The sequence below is a fragment of the Eutrigla gurnardus genome, assembly GCF_963514095.1.
Source record: "Eutrigla gurnardus genome assembly, chromosome: 15".
Lineage (NCBI taxonomy): Eukaryota > Metazoa > Chordata > Actinopteri > Perciformes > Triglidae > Eutrigla > Eutrigla gurnardus.
Genome location: NC_139938.1, coordinates 10,119,391 through 10,143,153, shown reverse-complemented (window position 1 = coordinate 10,143,153; position 23,763 = coordinate 10,119,391). Strand labels below are relative to the sequence as shown.

The window sequence follows — 23,763 nt, the reverse complement described above, 5'->3', positions numbered from 1 at the left end:
GAATCCTGCTAATGGGTTCCACTACTTTGACGGCATTGCAAAACAATATAGAAAATATCAGACTATTTTTTTAATGTCGTTTTGACGGTATATATTGTACATTTGACCAAGCCCTACAACGCACTGTCATATCAAGTTTTTGAAAATTATATCTCATAAAATAGCATGTATTTCTGGAGCTTGATGGCCCAAAACTGTAGAGGAAGAAATATGTGATTTACCACTTTGAATAATGTGAAGCATCAGGATTGGTAGGTTCAATGATCTAATAAATCTAATAAAGCAATTGTCTGTCGGGACAAGACTAGAAGGGAAGAGAGAGGGAAGGTAAGGGAATGGAAGGGAAGGGAAGGGAAGAGAGAGGAAAGGGAGAAGGAAGAGAGGAGAGGGAAGGGAGAGGAGATGAGAACAGAGAGAGAAGGAAGGGAGAGGGAAGAGAGGAGGGGGAAGGGAAGAAAGAGAGGAAGGAAAGAGAGGAGAGGGATGGAGAGAGAGGGAAGGTAGAGGAGAGGGAGAAGGAAGGTAGAGGAGAGGGAAGGGAGAGAGGGAAGGGAGAAGATAGGGAGAGGGACGAGAGGAGAGGGAGAGAGAAGGCAGCAAAGGGGAGAGGGAATATTGATGGCCAAGTTCCCACCTCTGGCTTGAGCCGGGAAACAGACAGAGGAGTGATTGCCAAGCACCACACTAAAGCCACTTCTACTTCATCCCCTTGATGGAAACCTGTGACATGACTTTACAAATCCACTACGGAAGGGTCCAGCATCGTCAATAACATGCACTGGCTTGAGGACCTCATCATATCTCAGAGGAGGGGCCGACTTTCCAGAGCTTAGAATGTGATTTAAGCCACTGCAGACTTCTGCCTGTGTAGAATGCGATGTGAAAAGCAAAATGATGCAGTGATTCATGTGAGCATGTAGGCGGCAGAGCCACTTAAGAGAAATCCTAATCACAAGCCTCCCCTACGGCTTGCTGCAGGGGGTTTGTGTGGGATTTAAAATCACAACCACTTAAGAGTTACTGTTAATTAACTTTACAACTAACTTGCTTGGCTTAGTTAAGCAAGTTAGCCCCACCCCCACGACACACACACAGCCCACATATGCCCCATTTATTTTTACAAGGGAAAGAGGAGATGTGACTCAGGCAGCTCCGATTGTTAGGTGAGAACCTGCTCAATGTTATGTTATGTTAATGGTATTTTCATTGCTACATTTAAAGTCATTTTTAATATTTGGTTTTCCTAATTCAAATTAATTTATGTTTTTTGTTCCCAACTGTACAATGTCATAAATAAAAGCTGAAAAAGTATATTTAAAGACAATCCCTTCTGTCCCGTTCTCAGTGCCCAGGCAGCTCGGTCAGTGCTCCTTGGCGTCTGATGCCAGCGCTGATTAAGTGTGTGAGTGGGAATTTTGGACACACACACACCCACTGCATTATGGGTAGATCAAATTATGTAAGAGAGAGACAGTCCACACAGGGAGGAAGAGAGGGGGGGGAGGTGGACGGGTCAAACAAACAGGACTTTAGCCGGAGACCGCTGTTAGTGTTTCGTGTGTCAAAAGTACAGACGTTCTACACTCAAGTACACATACTTGTGTTCAAAAAGAATCTGTTAAAAGTAGAAGTACTGATCCAACTTCTTTACTCAAGTAAAAGTGAAAAAAGAAATGCTCTGAATCAGAAAGGAGTTTATCGCCAAGTACGTTTTCACATACAAGGAATTGGTGTTCAGTGTGCACAATATTTACAGAGAATTAAAAATAAAGCAAAGTACTACAGTCAGGAACATATATAAAGTTAAAAAAAATCCTTAATGAAAAAAAGACACTCTATATACATACACTTTGAAATGTACTCAAAGTAGAAAGTATTGAGTCTTCATAGTATTTAAGGCCACATCATTTGTTTGTAACGTGAATCATTTGTGTCGATAGCCAAGTGGCGTTTGTCAGCCACACTGTTTTCTTAAACCTCACTTCCTGTAGAGGTGGAAGTTTATTTTGAAAAGACACTATGCATGTAAATGAGTGTGTACTGACATGTGGAAAAATAACACAAGAGTAACAGGAGGGAAACACGGGTTGAAGCTTGCACGTGTTGCCCTGTAATGGGTTCATACTAGATTGCCTTCTAGGTATACTGGTTATATGAAGCCATCACAAAGTACAAGTGAAATCAATATTTGGGCAGATATCTTTTGGCTTCAACTAAATAGAATAAACATTAAGTGCTTTAGATGAGGGACAACGGGCCTGGCACAGGGAAAAGTATTTTCAATAAATAGAGACACATTTAACAATTCTCAACACCAACTCAAGCACGAAGGCCTCCCATCATTACCCGATTGCAATCTGTTCTGACCTTGAGTTCTTAATGACATCCTCTTCTTTTCTCAGGTTGGAGAATCGAAACATTTCTTTTAATGTCTGGGTCTAATAATATGCCTGTCTGCTGGATCTTCAAGCACTGATGCTGCCTCTGGCCAAGGGCAATGAGTGTGATTATTTCTATCAATTTAGTGGGACAAGCTCGGTGAGCGTCCAACAGCCTACTTGTAAATTCAAATCAAGACGTTGGTGTTCAAATTTGATCTTGTAAATGTATGTCGTTTTTGGCAATAAACTGAAATAAATATAGTTGTTTGAAGGAGAAGTGTTCATAGCAATATTGAACAAATATTAGAAAGGGAATTATGAGTGATTTAACTTCATAACACTAGCTATAAGTAGCTTATAACACTTGATTCAAAATGTCATTGACGCTAAAAAGTTTAATCAAAGCGAATATTTAAATACAAATGTAATAATGTATTTGTTTTGTATGTATGTATGTTTGTAATGTATTTTAATTGTGATTTAATCAAATTATTTTAAAAAAGCCCTTTTGTCCAATTGGTTTTATTCATGTATTCATATTTTCCAAGTAAGTTTGGCTGGCAAGTAAAACATCTCAAGCTTAATGTCAAGCCCTGATGTATGCAAAACAATGTGATTCATTGTCATGCATCAATATAAACTGTATGCAGAGATGTGGGAGTTTGGCAGAAAAGCTGAAAAAGTCACTTTGTTCATTTGTTGTCACTTGTCAAGTCGTCCGACAGCATCATTGTTCTGTCACTACCTGCCTCACACAGACAACGTGAGGGCTGTGACGCATTCATGTCTTTTTCTGGCAATTCATTTCAGATATGACAGCAGACTGTGTCAGGGAAAACACGAGGGGGGGGCACCATGGTTACACAGTGTGCTTCTTCTTCTTCGACCACTGGTCCGGCCTAGATGTCCTACCATTTGTAATTAAACTAGAGTGATGAAACCATGGAAATACACTGGCAGAAACGGCCTTTGATGCCTCTTTCTCGGTGCATGAAGCCTGTAGCTTTTTACAAAATGCAGACGAATAGAGGTTCCATCAAAAATGATTGCTGAAATTGCTTTTCCAGTGTCTGTGCAGGATGCGCTCCCAAAAGCTGGCTCTTGAAACCTCTCGCCTCAGGTACAATATTGCAGAGGCATGATGTTTATTTTCATGATCATCAAAATATTTTAACTTAAACTCTTTTCTAGAGGCAAGTTTTGAGTGTGGATAGACGTTCCCTAGGAAAGGATAAAGGCATGCATTCCAAAAAGTTCTACAGCATGTATTGGTGTTTTGCTGCCCTGTGAGAGGTACAGGTGACCTCAACCATGACTGTAGAAAACACAGCTCCACATAATAGTTTAACATTTGTTCACCATGATATTGCTTTTCTTGGCCTCCTATTGTGTGACCTTGTTACCTGCAGCGTTTGACACTGAGGCACGGGATGAGAAAAATAAGGTAACAGTGCAGAGATCAGTTTTTCTCAACTTCTTGTACGGAAAAAAAAGATCCATCCTTCGGGTGTTTACGAGAAATACATTTCCATATACAAAGTATAACGAATTGCTATCGAACACTGCTTCTTGCCCTCTAATTCCAGTCATTTTGTAAAGATCAAGCTGTCCTATATTGCATATTTCACAGTGACTGAATACCTCTCCTGGGATGCGAGACACAACACAAACACTATGACCGCAATAACTGCAGATATTATACAGTATTGATTTTAATGTTGCAATCCTTTGCCCCATAAGAGGGCCTCATTTGAATTACCCACTTCAGTCGGGCAGAAATCTGACAATGAGTCAGAGAAAACGAGCCCAAGGTTTGTGAAAAACAAGAAGGACTTAGCACATCTTTGCATATTAATGGCGATATTATTTCCCGGTGCTCGTGGTGCCTCGTTGGAGAGAGCAAACACAACTCCTGTGAAAATAACTTCCAAGAGACGCACCATCTGGCGGTAGAGATACAGCGTGTCAGGATTTTCAAAAAGGTGCTGTGAGACAGGAGTGATTCATTTCGGTCTCACACGTTCCAAAGTGTCCTGATTGAGATAGTATTTTAACCCCCAGCACAACAGTGTCGGCCTATTGATGATCCCAATGTGGGCTTGCCTTTTTTTAGAGCGTTGTTTACACACCGCTGAACTTGTTCGCCGTTTCTGCTTTACGTGGGAGTGCGAACACAAGACATGCACCGTGAGGATGCACAACGCCGTTTATGAAAAGACCATGTGAATGAGTTTCAGCTGACAGTTGCTGGTAGGGACACATAGGAATGCAAGCAAACCGTGGGAGGAAATCAGACATGCTGAAACCTTTAGCCAATCAGCCTGAACTCCAGCAACAAGCATCACAGCTGTTCTGTGAGAGCATATAGACCTCTGTCAATCTCCAGTATTGAGCTTTAACACACTAAAGGCGAGATCCTGAGCCTTCTTCCCTGTGCTGTCTGCGACACTCAAGCAGAAAAAAAATAGGGATGGCACTTGCTGGTGTCCACCTTCCCAGCGGGTTTTAACAATGCATGACCTTCCGAATAGCCACAGGCAAGCCTAAAGGATGAGAGTGTCCCAACCTGAGACAGTTCAAATCGTTTGTATTTTTGTAAGCTACTTTAAATGTCCTTGTGAATAAATTACCAGATCAGCTTTATTGATTCTTTTTCCACTTTCAGAAAGAAATCCTGGGATTCCTCGGGAGAGTGACGAGGAGACAGACGCCAGCTTACGCTTTGTATGCGGCGAGTCCCTCGTACCCATCACACTAGTCCGTAAATCCTTTATTATACATCTCTGAAATAATCCCAGGATGTTCTACTACACAGTCGGTAAAAGTCACAAGGAGTTTGAGCCATCAAACACATGTGTCCACAATGGTTCTATTATACTTTATTCTAGGGTCTGAAAATTGACCAGCAATTCATCAGTATTTTTCATTGGGCTTGTACTCACCTTTGTTTGAAAGTGACAGTGAGAGAGCAGACCGGCGATGGAGGAAGCCATGGTAATTTATGCCATAACATTAGACTTTTTAACACAACCAGATCACGGCTAACACAGCAGGATGACTGGAAAACCCCGGTTTAATCCCCTATCTTGGTTTTGTGCAATATCCCCTGGCGTGTTGTTGTCCTCCTCTTTTGTTTTGTCGTCTTTGTCTGTGATGTGTTGTGATTACTTTACTTCCTGTTTTTTGTTTTCCCTCTCCTTCCCTTGGTATCGCCTGTCGTCAGCCTGACCTGCTCCCATGTGTTCTCGCCCAATCACCACTCAGCCTCCCCCGTGTTGACCCACCTGGGTCTCTTTCCCAATCAGCTCTTGTGTATGTAGTCTTTGTGTTTCCTCTGTTTCGTTGCTAGCTCGTCAGTTGTTCTGTGCGTCCTGAGATGTTTGGATTTTTCGTCTGCCACCTGACTTCCTGTTACAAAGCTGTACGTTTAGTTTTGCTGTTTTCTTATTCTGGTGTTCTTGTGTTGATCCCCGTTTTTTGCTCTTATAGAATAAACCTCAGTTGCAGTGATATCTTTATTTTGCATCTGCTTTTGGGTCCTGAACTTTTTCCTAAACTGTGACACCCTCAGAAACATTGCAAAGAAACCTTTCAATGTTGTTCCTCAATTTGCATGCTAATTAAAGGACTATTGGGTGTTTCAACTAAGTTCATCTTAAAGATGGCTGAAGAAAGAAAGGAAGAAATTATTTCTCCAGTATTACTGCTGAGAAGTTATTCCAGCTCTTACAGCTCAAAGTTTGGAAGTTTAAAAAGAACTTCAGATAGATGCATTTCACAACAAGCTGATTGGTGGGCGAGTCAGTCACACTGTGGAAGACCTGCTGCAGTTACAACTGAGTCCTGTCATCTTGTTACAACAGCGTGTAAAACACAACCAACAGCAGCACCCAAACATGCCAACAAGGAAAAGAACCAACCCGAGTCCAACTCCTTATCCAAAATACAAATACAGAGGTTACTGGTCTTTACAGACATATAAAGGTGGACGTGGAAGAATGGCTTTTACTCACTAATGTGTATTCTGGTTAAAGTTGATGTAGATAATGAGTGCAGATATTTGTTTTATTCTTGTTCTACAATATTGTTATAGTATTAGTTAAAATAAGAATGTTTCACTTTTTGTGAATAAATGGGGTCATAAATCATGATAAGAATGCATCATTAACAAATAAATATTGAAATAAAAAAGGGGGAGCATGCCCCTACATGACTAAAACTTCCATCCATCCATCCATCCATTTTCTACCGCTTATCCTGTATTTTAGGGTCACGGGGGGGCTGGAGCCAATCCCAGCTGTCATTGGGCAAAGGCAGGGTACACCCTGGACAGGTCGCCAGTCTATCACAGGGCCATGACTAAAACTTTTTCAGTCAAAAAAAGAAAATGTTCTCGCCAGCAGATGTTCAGAATTATTGGTATAAGCTGAGCAAACACATTCATAAATACTGTATTGTGTAGAGCAGAGGATCGATTAAACACTGTTCTCCTTTCCACTGTAGCACACACACAAAACCATCACACGGTAATACTTGTGCTTTTATATGTGAACTAAGATTAAAAAACCTAATCAAAAAGATGTAAACTATGAAGATAACATCACCATATGAAAAAGCATTGTTCATTGGAAATCCATTCATCCATCGTTTACCGCTGATCCTGTATTCAGGGTCGCGGGGGAACTGGAGCTGATCTCAGCTGACATTGGGAGAAGAAAGGGTACACCCTGGACAGGACGCCAGTCTATCACAGGGCTAACATGTAGAGATAGACAGGTAACCAGTCTATTGCAGGGCCGACATGTAGAGACAGACAGGTAACCAGTCTATCACAGTGCTGACATGTAGAGACAGACAGGTCCTCATCCTGCATGTCTTTGGACTGTGGGAGGAAGTCGGAGAACCAGGAGAGAACCCACGCTAACCGTGCAGCCCTCATTGAAAATCATTTTTCAAAATTGTACCTGATTTACAAAGTAAGATGACATGTAAATGAAATGACCTCTCAACCAACTCAACTTGAAATCCAAAGATAATAAACAACCTCACTAATATGCTAATATGCCTCTTGCTCTCTCTCCAAACGGAGCTGACACGGTTAACAATGTGCAGCACTCAACATGAAGCACCGTCTGTAAAGCTACATCAACCTTCACTAACCACAGTACAATTAGACGATTAGTCTATTTTAGTGTTTAGTAAGTGTGAATACTAGGGGTGTAACGGTACACAAAAATCTCGGTTCGGTACGTACCTCGGTTTTGAGGTCACGGTTCGGTTCATTTTCGGTACAGTAAGAAAACAAAATGCAAAATATAAATGTGCTAGTTGTTTATTACTTTTGTGCTTTTAACAGTAGGAACATGCACTGGAGCTAGAATGCTGCTCAAAAATATAAATACAAGTATTTAAAATATTTATTTAAAAAATAAAAATAACAGACTGTTTCTTTAAAAAAAATAATCCATCTGATGTGCAAAATTGAACAGTTGCAACACTAAATAGTTTCAAGTTGTTGCTCAGATTAAATAACATGAATAAGGCTCAGACTGTTTTTTTAAAAACAAATCTTTTCTCCATCTGATGTGCAAAATTGAACAGGGCAGGGAGAGGCTGTTTAAATGCGGTGCGGAGCTGTGTTTGCACTAAAGGCGGGTCCACACCGGACCGAAAATCGGCGTCTTTGAGAGAGTCGGCGTCCGTGACATGAGTCTCCTTGGTGTTGTCGCTCGAATCGGCCCACGTCGGCGTTCATTTCAGCCGATTCAAATGTGTAATCCGCCATTCGAGTCGGCCATATTAAGTAGCCCGACTTCATTTACCGACGCGAGTCGGGCAGTCGGTGCGGTGTGGACCCGCCTTAACGCTACGCTCGTCTTTCTCCTCGTAGCGATGTTCACGTGGGGGTGGTGCCGTTTCAAATGCGTCAACGGGTTTGACGTGTTGCCAGAAACATACCCGACCTCACATGAACAATGTCGGCAAACCGCTTTGCCGAAGTGTTCCCAAACGGGAGACCTTAATGTCGCGGGAGGGTCCTCCAACTCTGGCTTGTTGCCAACGCTAGCGGCATTAGCCATGACGTCCGCTACTACTGCTGTTTATTGTGTCGCGGTGTGCGCAACTGCGCATGTGCGGCTGCAGCACGCTCCACAAATGCGGTCCTCTACATAATATGTCCGTATGGAAACTCGTTCGGTACGCCTCCGTTCCGAACCGAGCACCCCGTACCGAAACGGTTCAATACAAATACATGTACCGTTACACCCCTAGTGAATACATACTTCCAAAGAAGTGGCACAGCAAATCTCATCAAACATCCTGAGGTTCAAGGCCTGAACACTTCTAAAACATTGACCACACACACACACACGTGGCCTTTACCTTCGCGTGATCTCCGTTAATTAAGAGATTGAAGTAACAAAGAAAGGAGATAAGGTGCAAAGAATGTCTTTCTCAACTCAGCCACTCAAACTCAAACTCTCTTTGAAAATCCTCCCCTAGTTCCAGATTAACTGCACCTCGTCTGGAATGTGTACCAGATGAGTGTACGTCTGTGTGAAGTTAGCTTCTATAACTCAGGTAAACGTTACAGCTAAGTGCAAGGCCGTCGCCAGGTTTACACACACACACACTTTTCTGAGGCTACTCACGTTCTCTTTTCCTCTGCGGCTCCTCTCCTGTTACTTGTTCACTTGACTTGTTCAGTCTGTTACCTTCACAAATGTTCATTGTTAGTGCCTTAAAATAATGTTTCCAAAATAGTTTCAGTGGTTCATCACCTCAAAACTTCAGCATTCGCTCTGCAGCACCGCACTATGTAACTTTGCCTCATCGGGTAGTGGTTTTGTAGTTCTAATGAGACTACAAATTTACGGCTTTGCGGTAAGCGTTACAAAAGCCGGTAGGTGGAGGCTCTGCATAGAGATCAGTGGGAGAACACCCGGCAGGTCCGTGGAAGATACCTTGCAGCTAGTTAGTTTTTAAATTGGCGTCATGGCAGAGCCTGCAAAGTAAAGATGATTACCGGTATTATTTACAAGTCCAGCAGCAACAAAGCCAAGTCACCATCCATCTTGCATATCGGCTGTTAGCTAAGGCGTTAGCTATTGTGCTAATATATATGTAACTATCGCTATGGTTCATCGTTTCCAGAGCCGGTTCTGCATACAAACAAATAAGGTGCGTGTGACTGTAGGCTGCGGTAGGCTAAATTATTTACGACGGCAGTAATGGACAATTCCGCTTCCAACCTGTAGGGGGACCGAAGAGGAAAACTTATCAAGTGTTGCTTTAATGTCAACTCTAACTCTTTGGTGAGGTGACAGCCTGGCCCTTCCCATCATACCTGCAGTCTTGCAGGCAGCGGAGAGCAACTGTGGCGGCTGGCTCTATGCTGCTGCCTACCCAACCTTGTTACCATTGCTCACGTGTGCATGAGGACGGAGCAAGCGGGGATCAAGTTGGTCACAAACCCAACTGGCATGCATTGTGCAGAAATCGCCAATGATGGTGCAGGCCTGGCTCGTCTTGGTTCGCTATATTTAGAATATTTCATATTGACTGAAAGTGAAATGTAGCTATACTGTTACAAATGAATAGTGGGGAGCATGTTTCACTTTCTGTTTGGTTCCCCATCAGAAAGGGCTCCCTGACTGCTAGATAAAGCAGTCAAAATATTCTAACTATAGCGCACACTAAAATAGATATTGATTTTTTTTTTCTTTCAGGAGGCTAAATATGTGTTTCTGCTGCCCCCATCCACAGCAGTGCCTTGCCTCGCTCCTGTGGTTGTACTCCTGTCTTGCCGCCTGTTATTTACTGTAGGTAATACCCCAACTGTGGAACAGTACCTCGTTTATCCACACATCAAAACTCCCAACTATCCCTTTAATCTGTCAGCATGCTGCTGCGAAACTCTCCCCCTCTCATTGTGAGCTGTGAAGAGCTTAATTAAGGTGTTAGGAAACGGGGAAGAGATTGGAGATTTGGGAAAAGAGAATCTGGATCACACTGGTTATGTGAGTGCACGTGTGCAATTAATATAGTGCAAAACAAAGAGATGAAAGCGAAGGCAGACTGATAGCACATCTCTTATTGGTCCTTTCAGCCTCTCGACAGATGGCTGCAGGTGAGCCAGAGGAGGAGGTGGAGCAGTTGGAGGCCAATATTTGAGGCTGGATTTTAGATTGCATCTGCTAAGTGGCCAAATAAGCCAAGTCACCCATTTAGAGGAGCCGGGACAGCATTTAGTTTATGGGAGTCTTGAGGAAGTTTTGTCCTTCATGTGTCTTTGAGAGACGGAGTCAGCGATGATGTGTTTTGTTCTAAATGTTTTTATTCAATATCTTTATGGAAGAGAAAAAAACACCCCTGTCCTTTACAGCACGTACACAAGTTGTTTTTCTGCTCGGAGTCAATCACAGGAAGCTGGTATGAAATATCAAAAGCATGTTGTGATCTTACTATGGAACAGAAATGCTCTGAAGTGAACAAGTGTAAGAAATAATTGTGAAGCTGTGCTGGTTGGCTGGTCAGACTGATGCAAAGCCACCTTTCTTCATTGAACGCTCTCTTATTTTCAGAAATTGGATGCATGCGTTTCACTTTGGGGTTTCATAACAACACACTAGAAACCCAGCTGATACAGTTGAGCGCACAGAATAATTTGTGACTGCAGAAAGAAGAGCTTGTGTATTTTGTCCAAAACTCTAAATGTATTATTTTCTGACAGTGATACGGTCATATGTATTCACTATGATAATGATAAATAATGAAAAGTAATGAGATGACTTGCAAGATTAAAAAAAAAACTGTCACATAATCAACTGACCATTTGATAGCTATTGATTTGTAACAGAAATAAATAAAGAGCTAGCCAGCTTTCCAGGAACACTGTTGTTCCTTAATTGAATTATCTTGGTTCTCTTTGCTTGTTCACTTTCACATTGTGATTGGAGCTTTAGCTTCCATCAGAACACATATTTAGACCTTGTGACTACTATCTCTGTTTTCTCTTTGCCTTATCACATTTTACTATATAATCCAAAGTAACCCCATGCTTGAATACTTCTGATTTGGTTCAGCTGTGGTTTTACAAATGTAATTAATGGTGCTCATGGATTGCTGCTTCACAGTCCCGTTAATACAGGTGCAAGCAGGAGAGTTTTTTGACCGCAGTAAAAAATGCAAAACAAATTTAGATTGATTTAGAATATTTCGTGAGGTAAATACATGTTGTGAATTGTGGAAATTGTTACATTTGTCTTTATTCGGTATTGACTTTTGGTCTGAGATAATGAGAGACAAGGACACAGGGCAGCATCCCTCACTGTGTTCATCCAACAGAATATGCAGACGCCCGCTGACACCATCCACAATATATGGAGATTATTAGGAAGCACAAGTGATGGTGAATCAGTTTGACCTGCTTTGGAAATGAACGTGACAACAGGTGCAGCAGAGAGGCAAAAGCAAGACAAGCCAAAGGGAATGTGGAGGCCACAGACTCTCTCATTCTCTTTCCTGACTGGATCTTCTCTAGTTCTGGTTCTACAAGTGTCCTTGTCACTACTTGAAGCATGAGGCGGTACCTGCAGCCCAATCAGGCTCACAGGTAGCCCAGCTCCTCTAGGATCCACAGTCACACGTGTGGTCACAAGAAGGTTTGCTGGGTCTCCCAGCTGAGTCTCAAGTCTGAAAAGATACCAGGAGACCCGCCATTGAACCAGGAGACCTGGACATCAACCCAGCAGCAGGACCGCTATCTGCTCCTTTGTGGAGGAGGACTAGGAGGACATTGAGCTCCAGCAGGCTGCTGGTGGACATGTTTCTGACCGAACGGTCAGAAACAGACTCCATGAAGGTGGCATGAGGGACGTCCTCTACTGGGACCTGGTCTCACAACCCGGCACTGAACAGCTCCAGTGGCCACAGAACACCAGAATTGTAAGGTCTGCCATTGGCTCCCCATTCCCTTCACAGATGAGAGCAGCGTCTAAACAGTCACCGGTGGCAAGACTGTACGAGGGCAGTTACACCAGTTGACTGATCGGATTTATTGATCTTAGAATGGCCTTGTGTAAAATATTGATATTAATTTGCATTTCTCGCTTTAGCATTTTTTTGGGAGGACAATTTTGTATATTGTTGTTTTTCTACAACAATGTTTCTTATTGAAGCAATATCTTCAGTAGGGCAATTTCAATATTGCCCAACTCTTGCATATATGAATGCACCGCATCAGCCTTTCTAAGGGAGCCAATGTGGAACACGTAGCAGTGTGATGGCTTGCATGTGTCAATCTGCATTCAAACACGTTTCCAGTGCACCGCGCTTTCTTCACGAAACGTTCAGGGATTTTTTCCTTCATCCGGTTGGTCTGTTTATTTCTTGTCTCGTCATGAGAGAACTGCTAATTCCAACCTGCAGCACAATGTGTGGGTCGAGCTCCTACTCGATAGTGTTTTCCCTCGAGCGAAAGGAATACAATGGCAGACAAGAATTTACTGAAAGAGTTCATTTTACGAAGACCTGACCATTAAACCATTAAAGCTTGATCACAGGTGTGTCTCATGTGTCCAGATTTACATAGAATTTCCACTTTTTGTATAGAGCTCAGTATTGCATTCTTTCAACTATTTCACGCAGTGGCCTTCCCTTTCTAATGGAGACTCTGTGGGAAGTCATGCTAAAAAAAGTAGGTAGTTATGTCTGTGCTGTTACCTGTCGGGTAAATCATTTTCCTTCATCGAACTGAGACATGCTGTATATGTGAAATCCAACTGGATTCTTTTCATGTCCCCGAGCGGTGATTCAGTTTCCAACTAGTTGACTTCAATATATATAAACCCAGGGACTCTAAATGTGTTAACTCAATAGGTGATATCACCACCTAAAGTCAGATAAGGATATCAATGTATAACATAACACAAATGACATGATCTTCCTTCTCATTCAAGTGTCTGTGCTCAAACTGTAGCTTCACACTTGCATGTATGAACAGGACTAGAAGAATGGACTCAACGTCCTATAAATATTTGTGTAAACATACACTCACAATAAGTTAGGGATATTTAGCTTTCAGGTGAAATTTCAGGATGAACCTAAAATGCACTATAACCTTTACAGGTGAACTTAATTCGACCTTCTCTTAACTTTTGAATGCACATGTCCAACTGTTTAATGTTTCAGTACTTTTGTACAACTTGCTGTTCTCTAACAAGGAGCTGAACGGCAAAATTCACAACAGGTGTTTGATCCTTGAATTGACCAATCAATATCCGATAATGTTGCATCCTTCATGGCCAACTATTATTGCTTTGTACATGTTGTGGAAAAAAGTCAACGTTTAAGAAGACCATACATAAATAACATTTAAAATGCTCTTTTTGGCAATTGTGTTCGGCTGGATCAGAGCTAGGCTATGCTAACACAGTAGCTGCTCCGTAAACACTGAAAATAAAGTTGTCCTGGCATAGATTCAACAGCGACCGTGTTGACAGTCTCTGGTTTGTACTCATAGTTTTGGTTCAGTCTCTGTTTGAAACCACAGACCGCTACGCTGTGTTTGCCGTCATTGATGAGTGACGACACAAGGAGAATCTCAACACTGATTGGCTTTGCGTCAGAGTGTCACGCGACGAGTTAAGCAATGAAACATTTTGCCTCAGTCGCGTCCTTCACGGCGCAGAAATCTCGCCGAATGAATATGCAACAGGTCGCGTCTGTGCATTTACTTTACATGCAATTTGATCGCGTTGGTGTTACTGCCCATCAAGAGAAGGGAACTTTAATGATACGGCTGTATCTCATTTTTACACATTTTTACAAATTGTACACATTTTTTTAATTATTTGAAGCGCTAACTGAGGTCTTCAAGTTAAGGTTTGAATGTTTGCCGTCACATTTTGAGGGTATTTGAGGCTACATTAACTAGTGTTAGCACCGGTTAGTAGGGAGATTTAATTATGTATTGTTATTATTATTTACAAATAAGAACAAACTTCTTAACCCTCTTCTGTCTAAAATGCTACAATGAAATCAAACATTCTGCTCACTATCAAAGGCAAACTCTGTAGATATATAGCCCAAGTTGTGGGTATGATTTTGTTTGGGAAATTAAATGTATTAATGTTAAAGGAAACATGATATGACATAGTCACACCAAGTAGAGATGTAAAAAGTAATGTTTAAGTATTTTAAAATATTTAAATTTACACACTTTAAAGTAAAAAAAAAAACAGCTTCCCCTAATGAAAAAGATTATTATTTGACAGCTCTGTCAGATGCTGAGCCACAAAGTCACCCACACCAATCAGATCACTGGTCAGCGATGTGTATAAGTATGTTTGCCCAATCCCCAAAATAATAGCAAATATAACATTTTTTCCTCCCAAATTAAACTTTTTTTGTGACTTAAACCTATGAGAAACAAATTGTTATTCCAAGCATTTGAATAATTTTACATATTTAATATTTTAGAAGGGGACCTTTAAGTGAACTGTCTGTGAGCAACAGATACTCATTTTACCCTCAAGTGAATTAGACTCTGGCGTCCTCGGCCAAGATTACTGTCAATCCTGTCAGAGGCTGTAGCAGGCTCAGTTTTGAAACTACAGCAAAGATGCTGGCATCATATAAAAGTAGATACTGGAAGGCATCTATCATGCTTGTCGGGGGGAGGGGCTCCATAACACTCCAAACATAGGCAAAGTTAAGTTTTGGTGAGAGAAACACTGGCCATATTAACAGGAGTCCCTTGACATCTCACCTCAAGATATGTGAATGAGAGTGTGTTCTCTGGGTACCAACAAGACATTACACTTTATGCTAATACATGCAGTTTGGGGCAGAAACCATGCAGTATTTTGCATGCAGTATAAGATTGTTATTTTCGCCTATTCTAAAAAATGTTGTATTTGAATAATTCTGCATACTAGGCTCCTTAAACTTGGAGTTGCAGAAATTCGGTCTGACTGGAAAGCCAAGACTCTTCTGGATCCAATGAACCCACTTCTATTCATGTGTAATGATAGTTGCTATTTCACACAGCCCCATGAAAATGTACGACCACAATTTAGAGATGCAGGGCTTTCAGAGGGTGCGTGGCTTTCATAGGTATTGAGAATTAAAGAGGTTTATGATGAGTTTCGAGAGGGGAAAAGGTTAATTCCCACATGCTAGTCCATGCTTAACAGATTGATAGATGGGCTAGAGGATGGGAGCACTTCCTGGGACAGTTTTTGGACACATGTAAAGGTGGGGGAGGACACTGGTCTGAATATGGACTGACTTGTTTTTTATCTCTCATATGCCATGTTCTGTGATGACTGTGCCATGTCTGGAGGGTTGGTGATTTTGTAGAGGCCATGTACCACCACATTTTTAAATTGTATTTATTTACTTTCCGTTTTGTGTCCTGTGTTGTTGTCCTTGAAATCTGAAAATGTCAATAAAAATATGACATAAAATATGATATAATAATAATAAAAAAATACCACATCATCGCTCAAATTTGAAATAAGGGTAATTTGGGAATGTTTACAGCAACACATGGTTATAGGAGAAACACTGTCAATACGTAGGATTTAATTGTTTATGATGTTGCTTGCAGGTGAAGGTTTAACGTGTATTCTCTGCTGCCAAGACAATGGTGTAGCTTCTGGAAAGCACTGAAAAGTGGTACCTTTTATGATACAGGGGGGGGGGGGGGATATAATTCTGTAACAATAACCAACCCTAGTTGTAATGAGGATGCCTTGGTCCTATTATAGGCTGCTTGCCAATACATTGTCAGTGTGCACAGAGACTGTAGCATGTGTGCAGTTGGCAACGGTACAACCAGTCAAGTTGCAATTTACATCAATGTCTGTCCAAAATGTCATCACTTCATCATTTTATCCTTTTAGAAAATTGGTTGAAATTATCACAATAAGGATGTTCATTTTTGAGTTATTGCCAAAAACATTTGACCACCAAATTCCAACCAGTTCAACCTTGAGTTCAAGTGGAAGTTTGTGCTAAATTTGAAGGAATTTGAAGGTTTTTCCTGAGATATTGTGAGAATGGAACGGGGAGGTCGCAGTGACCTTGACCTTTGACCATGGAAATGTAACCTGTTCATTCTTGAGTCCTGAAATACTGCATTCAGGACACTGGAGCAGACAATGGACGGACAGACGGACAACCTGAAATCATTATTCTTTCACTTGTTCTTTCTACAGGTTGGTTTTTTCATCTGTAGAATAATGAGCAGTTTGCACCCAGTCCCACTCTAAATGTAGTGAGTGTTTTGGCCTAGGTTCAGGGCAGAATCACAAAGTAGACACTGATTTTATGACTATTTTAATTGCACTCCCATTTCGAATTGTTGGATTCCTCCAAATTTGGAACTTGTCCAGGAAGTATTTTTTTATAAAGCAGGGATGGATCATTAAAGCTTATTTTTACACTGAAAGCATTATTTGGGTTTTCAGGATGACAACGTTCTGTCGCTTTCATCCCCCAAAAGATTTCTTCATTATGAGAAGGGAAAACAAAGTGATTTTTCAATTTAGGACAAAGGCTTTTTGGCCCTTAATGTGTAGTGTGTCATAGCAAGGCGAGAAAACGGCTTAGCAGAAATCACAGCAATGGGATTTTGATTAATGAGAAACATTCATTTTTGTATTGACCATTTAAAAGACTATTAAGATTGCCGCTCAAGCGTTGAGCATTAATTATAAGGCAGGCCTACGTAAGCTTCCATGAAATTTAATGAGCATTGTAAAGTTTGAAGCAATGCAAGAAGCTTTGCTTAGAGAATTAGCTTGTAAATGAAGTCCTGAAACAACAGGCATGCACCCACTAATGATATCTTCTACTATTTGTTCCAGCAAAAATGCTTTGTTATTCATACTCAATTGTCTCGGTATATTAAAAAGAGTTGTGGTACAGAAAAATACTGGAAAAGAAAATCTGACCAAATTAAGATACTGCACTTGTTTTTGGACTGGAGGATATTTAAATGAGAAAAAATAATTATCATTGCACATAACCAGTCAATCTAAGAAATAAACTTATCTTAATTGTAAGACAGTAGTGAAAAAAACTGAAATAAAAATGTGTAATACAATGTCAGAGTGATGAAGAGAACTGGACGTGAGCGGTTGCAGCACATTAAAGCTGCTGTTGGACATCAGTGATGTTTTTCCATCAGGAAGCCCAAACATTCGGAGTTCCGTGCGTTCGCTCTAATCAACCTGTTAATGGCATCACGATTCATCTTAGACAGCTGCTGCTGATGGGATTGCAATTAAAAAACGACTTTAGCAGACTCAACCACCACACACCAGCCCAGATGCCAAGAAGCAACATTTCTCACATATGAGCTGCTGCTGTTCGACACTTAAACCCATATTTCATACATATTCACCAAATCAGGACGGCTCTATGGATGCCGTGTGTTTTGTTAGACTAAATCATGACATCCATATAGGTGAAAAGCCCTAGTTTAATATTCCTGAGTTTAACATTATGCTAAATGTGAACCTCCAAATTCATGCAGTCATAAACAACAGGAATAGGACGCTTCCTCAGGCTCATGATTCCTCTCGGTCTTTCTTATCAGCTCTCTGTGAGAGCCTGTAGGTCCTTTCAGGGATGCTTTAAGTTATATCAGCTCTATTGATCTGTTAACTTTGCATTCATCAATCACAAGGTTAGGGGAACGATCCAGATAACATCGGCACGCTCCGGCCTCCCCCACTGGGAAATTTGGAATTAATACCTTTATGTCCTGAAGCACGCAGCTTCTGTTGGAAGGACCGAGTCACCTTTGTAGGTAGCAACATATCCTTTAGTTGGACACGCGGAAACAAGATAGCCAGTTAACGGAATGATGAGCTGCAAACAGTTTAGGAGTTGGACCAGCAACTTTGCAGCTCAACTACAAGGTATTTCAAGAGGAGAGGGAAAACAATGACAACTATATTTCTAATGAAGACTCCGACTCTCAGGAGGCTCAACTGTTTCCTATTACTGCACTCTCAGATTCCACTACAAAAGCCTTTGCCAAGGGGCTTCCAGCACAATCTGTGATTGCACTAATTGAAATATTATCTCTTGTGCTTCACACAAATGCCCAGGCAAGCCCCCAATAATTGCACACAGATTATTCCACAGACCATGTGCTTGCTAACCACTAACTCCGCCATCTGCTCCAAAACTACAAACACGCCGCTGCACGAGTTAAGCGCCCTCAGTGCACAGCATCTCCCTAACTGCGAGACACCTCCCCGCTATTAATGCATGAGTGCAAGACTGCGGGCCGCTTCCCTAGTGGCCTCCTTATCGCGATATCAATCTCAGCTGCTGGTGTATGATTGATGTATGTACTGTCTGCTCAATTTTTTTTACATTATATATGTTTCCTGCCCTTGGGGGAGCTATTTTCCATTCTAGACACAGGAACTACAGGTAAGCTGAGTATAATACAGACTTCCCACATTATGGCAAGTTCACTCTAAGCAGGAACACACAGAAAGGAAACAATAGGCCTTAATTAGAGTCAGATAGCAAGAAAGAAAGCTGCTTTGTTCGTGCCAGGGTTCATGTCGGAGATATCCCCATTCATGACTTTTACTGTACCAACTGAATAAACCGCGTCAACTCATTTCTTTGTCCTCTGGCCACTAAGTCCGACTGACTGGATGCTTCTTCCTTCCAGCTCCACTCCCACATTACAAGCATCAGCTTTGGCTCCAATCAAACAAATGAGTGCAAACATTTACCATCTTCACCTCTGCATCCCACGGCCTCAGAGCGAAAACTCAAACCGCTAGAAAGGTGCACTCAGTGCAGATCTCCTCCAGGTGTCTGCTATACACTGCTGTACTGTGTGATTGAATGAACACAACACACATTTGGCCATCTGTCCAGCACACTTCATTCAAACTAAAAGAACATGCACTATGTACACGAGCAACTAGCAGAAAATCATTCTATAAAACATTTCATACAATCTGAGCCAGAACAACATGAAACTCAGCAAACTGTCTCCGTGGCAGCTGAGTGCTGTGGGCTTGTAGTTTTGTTAGCTGTTAGCTAAACACACTGTCCAAACCAAAACGTGAGCCAGCAGTTTTCCTCCACTGGGTGTTCCCCTCCCAGCAGCGACACACAGAGAGAGGGGATCTGGCTTTAGAGACAGAGCTTCACGTGGAACGGCGTCTGTTTGTGATGTCAGCGGCCGCTGACCGGCTGGATCGATCGCAGTCGGGTGTCACAGCCTTTGACTTTGGAAGGACTCTGTGTCTGAACACGTTCATTGTACTAATTCTCGAAAAGACACACAATTACTATCTCTGACAGAGCAGCCATGCTTTCTCTCTGTAGACCTTTAGCTGTTGAACAAACAGCAACCTGCGTTCTGTATTAATACATGTGTACTTGGACGGGCAGAATGCATTTATTGATATTCTGATTGTGAAATCAATAATTAATAATAACCCAGATTAAGATTATGGTGTCTTTTTGAATACTGGACATTAATGTTTTCTGGAACATGCAAAGCATGTAATTTGATTTATATTATAGCCAATGCTGGATTATCAGCCTCATGTGACTGAATGGAAATAATGATGAATTAAGAAGAGTGTTCTTGCTCTCTCTAGACTGACATTAATTATATCATAATAAAATAATAATAAAAGTTAATGGAGGAAATAACAGATCATGACAAGACACACCTGTCTAATAAATAGAAAGAATAAAGTTATTTATGGTTACTTTTTTCAGACTTACTATTAACATGGATGTCAAACTTTCACTTGAGTTTAATCAGTTACCCATCTTCACTCCGGCATGAATCTCCAGTCATGATGAGATGTATCAGATCAGCCTCAGCGTCCAATCAATATCTGATATCCAATAAGGGGGTGTGTGAAGGCTGCTTTCCTGTCTCCACATTAGGATCCAGGATGTATACAAAGAAGGGAATTTTAAATACATTTCAAATAAGAGATTTGTTCACGGGTCTCCCCTCTTTTGCCAACCGCATCACTGCCGCTCATATCTCAAGTAGCCCACTACACTTTAGATACCTATCTTGATGTTTAACCTCTGAAGGTCGTATCCAGGACACAGTAGATCTCTTCCATACATCTGTAAATCAATGCATCCTTTTACCACTGTCATTGGTTCACCACCGAATAACACAGCTTTTGATTGGAGACTCAACATGGCGCCAACATTAACACAATCCCAGAGGGTTAAACCATCTCATTTTTTTTCTGAATTTAGAGAAAGGGATCACTTTGATTTGTCAGGTCAAAATGGTAAATTTCTATTACCAATGTTTAAAGTTGACAATTTATATATTTATTATAAATGATTTGAGTCCTTTAGAGGTCACACAGCCGTCTCCTCCTGCTTGTTACTTCATCACTCTGATTACATTTCTGCTTAAACTTCATCAAAAATACAAATTATTTAAAACGAAAGATGATATGTTGGATTACACAAATAAGATGCAGGAAGAGGCAATACAATCTGTAATTTATAGTTGCATACGCTGTTACTGCTTCATAAATAATGTTGTTTTTACTTTAGCTCATCTAAACTCTTCAGAAATCTTGTTCCTTTGTGTGAAAAGTCACAAAACATCAGATGATTTTGAAACTCTTGAGTGCTTCATGGAATTCTGTATTTAAACCATTTGGCATCCCCTCACCCCAAACACACATATACTAAATATAATAAGATGTTCGTTTATTAGTGTAGCCCTAGACTTGTTATCCAGAACAGTCCTAATACATACAGTTATGTGTGTGTGTCCATCCTGCAGCTCTTTTTTACTTACATTGAAACAAACAGTGCAGAGTGTGAGCTGTGAGTTTGTCAAGGAGGCAGCATTCCTCAGAAACGACAACCCGGTGAATGGACACAGTCTGAAGTCACTATCCCTGTTGCTTATTAATCAGCCCTCCCTGGCAAAGTCCCTCGCAGCCACACAGTCACATGACCGCTTCACTGGAACTTGGCAAAATAAGTGGAGGCGGAAGAGCTCCTCAATAAGCTTTGCTTTTACGTTTGTGCAACTGTAGGTTGCTACGGTGAGATGACGCCGCACTATTTGATAGCCAGTGAAAGCGAAGCGATGTGCAAATGATCCATCCCCTAAAAGTATGAAATATAAACAGAATATATTTTCTGTCTCTAACAGATTTACCCGGCAATGTTTATCTGCATTTCAGAGGTTTGTGTCTGTTTTCCTCTATACCCATGGGCCTCCTGTCATGTTATGGGAACACAATACGGTCAGAATAGAATACAGTAATAGCATAATCTAATTATATTCTAGAGATATGTTTTTCTTATTTTTCCTCAGCATCTCCTGAGATTTGTTGTTTTCCCTTTTTTGCCAGTCAACATAGACAATGCAGCCTCGGCATTGGAAGCCTTTAGTGAAATTCCAGTGCTGCAAATTGATTGTTGACCCAAACTGAGCGTGAGCAAATCAATCAGGCTTCCATTAAACTCTAAAGCAAACTTTCTACAAGCTACAAATAATGAATTTGTTATATGAACCTGTGAAAATACAGATCACACATATTTAAAAAAAAACAATATAGAAATAGAATGCAACACAGATTGCTTCCAACCAAGAATGAAGGAAACAACTAGATAACAATTACCACCAACTTGCAATTTTCCTTTTCAGAAAACAAACAAACAGTCTGTTGTTGTTTCCATGAAACAGGCAAAGTGGCAATTTCACATCTGCGGAGCAACCATTCTCAGTTACAGACACTCATCATCTCATAATGTGTCTAATTTCCTTAATAGTACATTGTGATGGGAAGCGCCATGAAGAATGGGGGGGGGGGGGGAGTTTTTTTATGCAAAGCGTCCTCTTCCAGCTGTGGAACAACAACAGGAAGAAAAGACTTCAGAAATATAAAAATAGCTCTCGGTGATCCGTCTGTTATTTCTGGGTCCATTTTGTTGCTTGCTCCTGTATTTTTATGATTTCATGGACGTCACATCCAGATATTTTCAACTCATAGAAAAAGCAGAAATACCCATTTAACCTGGAACAGCAGACTGAATGGACCAGAATGCAATGCAGCCGTGAGAGAGGTTGTATTTCGGGTACAGTCACGAACAAGGCCGTAGCCAGGATTTTTCAAATACAGAGGTCAATCCCAACTCAACCCTCAAAACAAAAGTCCTCCTGGCCTGAACTGCCCCCCTGACCCACCCCAAGGTCAAAAAGAAAGAAATAAGCACGAATAAAACAGATCGGTGTGGCTAATTACACTTTTATTTTCAGTAATAACTAACATGTTGAACTTCAACGTTCATTTTGTCGTTGATTGAAAAGGAAGAGGTGGAACATCAAGTGATGCTGAACATCTGGTTGTATAAACAGTCATGTAATTCTGACGTTAAGTGGATGAACATGAGGTTTTATATTCAACTGTGTGAGAGAGAAGGTTTTAACTTGATTATCATTAATTAACTGGAATGAAAATCCATGTCTTGAAATTCCTTAACATCTGTATATGGCTGGCCTGGCCTATACTACTGTGTGTGTTTTGTGTGTGTGTGTGTGTGTGTGTGTGTGTGTGTGTGTGTGTAGAGAGAGAGAGTGGATTGGGAAGGGGGCATGGAGCGGACCTGCTGACAGAATGTGCAGCTGACAGTGACGATTTCCTCATCGCTAAACCTGTGCCACCATCTGATCTGATCCTCCCTCGTTCGTGAGGACGGGTCTCCTGGACATTCTTTGTGCTTTTCCTATCTTCATTTCTAACCGGCTCCTTTTTAGTTTTTTATCGGTGCCTGATCTGGTGCGTGCGCGCTCGCCCCCGGTCGGCATAAAAAAATGAATGTTAAAAACAATATCTCGTGAGAAAAAAATAGACTTGTCGCGAAGACAATGAAATGGAAACATTGTAATAATACCTGCGACCACGCTCTATAACAGCTGTAAAAGCTGTACCGCTATACTTATTTTCCCTTGGTTATGGAAGGAAAAAAAGTCAACTTTTAAAAATTGGAAAGTGAAATCAGTGAAAAAAAAATGCCGAGGACATGACTTCGGTGTCCTTAATGGTAGCTACGGCCTTGGTCGCAAATACGATCTTCATTCCGTTACCATTCATTGCTCTGTCTAGCTACATAACAGGGCTCTTACTTTTTATTCAGAATGTAACCATTTGTAAGTAGGAAATCATCAGATTCGTGGCTTATAGTTAACTATCTGAATACAAAATTCACCAACTAGCTTGCGTACCTTCCACTTCCCACCAGAAACTACCATCAGCAAACATGCGTCACTTCAGTCACACAGACCGGGCCCTGCATCCATTCACTGCCCTGGGTTCCAGACTGGAAC

At 41.2% G+C, this 23,763-nt stretch overlaps 2 protein-coding genes across 3 annotated transcripts in view; both read right to left on the bottom strand.

The window, feature by feature from the left end:
* hspa8 (heat shock protein 8) overlaps positions 1-23,763 on the bottom strand; it is a 160,183-nt gene that overhangs the window by 6,684 nt on the left and 129,736 nt on the right. The window lies entirely within an intron of this gene.
* ntm (neurotrimin) overlaps positions 1-23,763 on the bottom strand; it is a 447,919-nt gene that overhangs the window by 419,097 nt on the left and 5,059 nt on the right. The window lies entirely within an intron of this gene.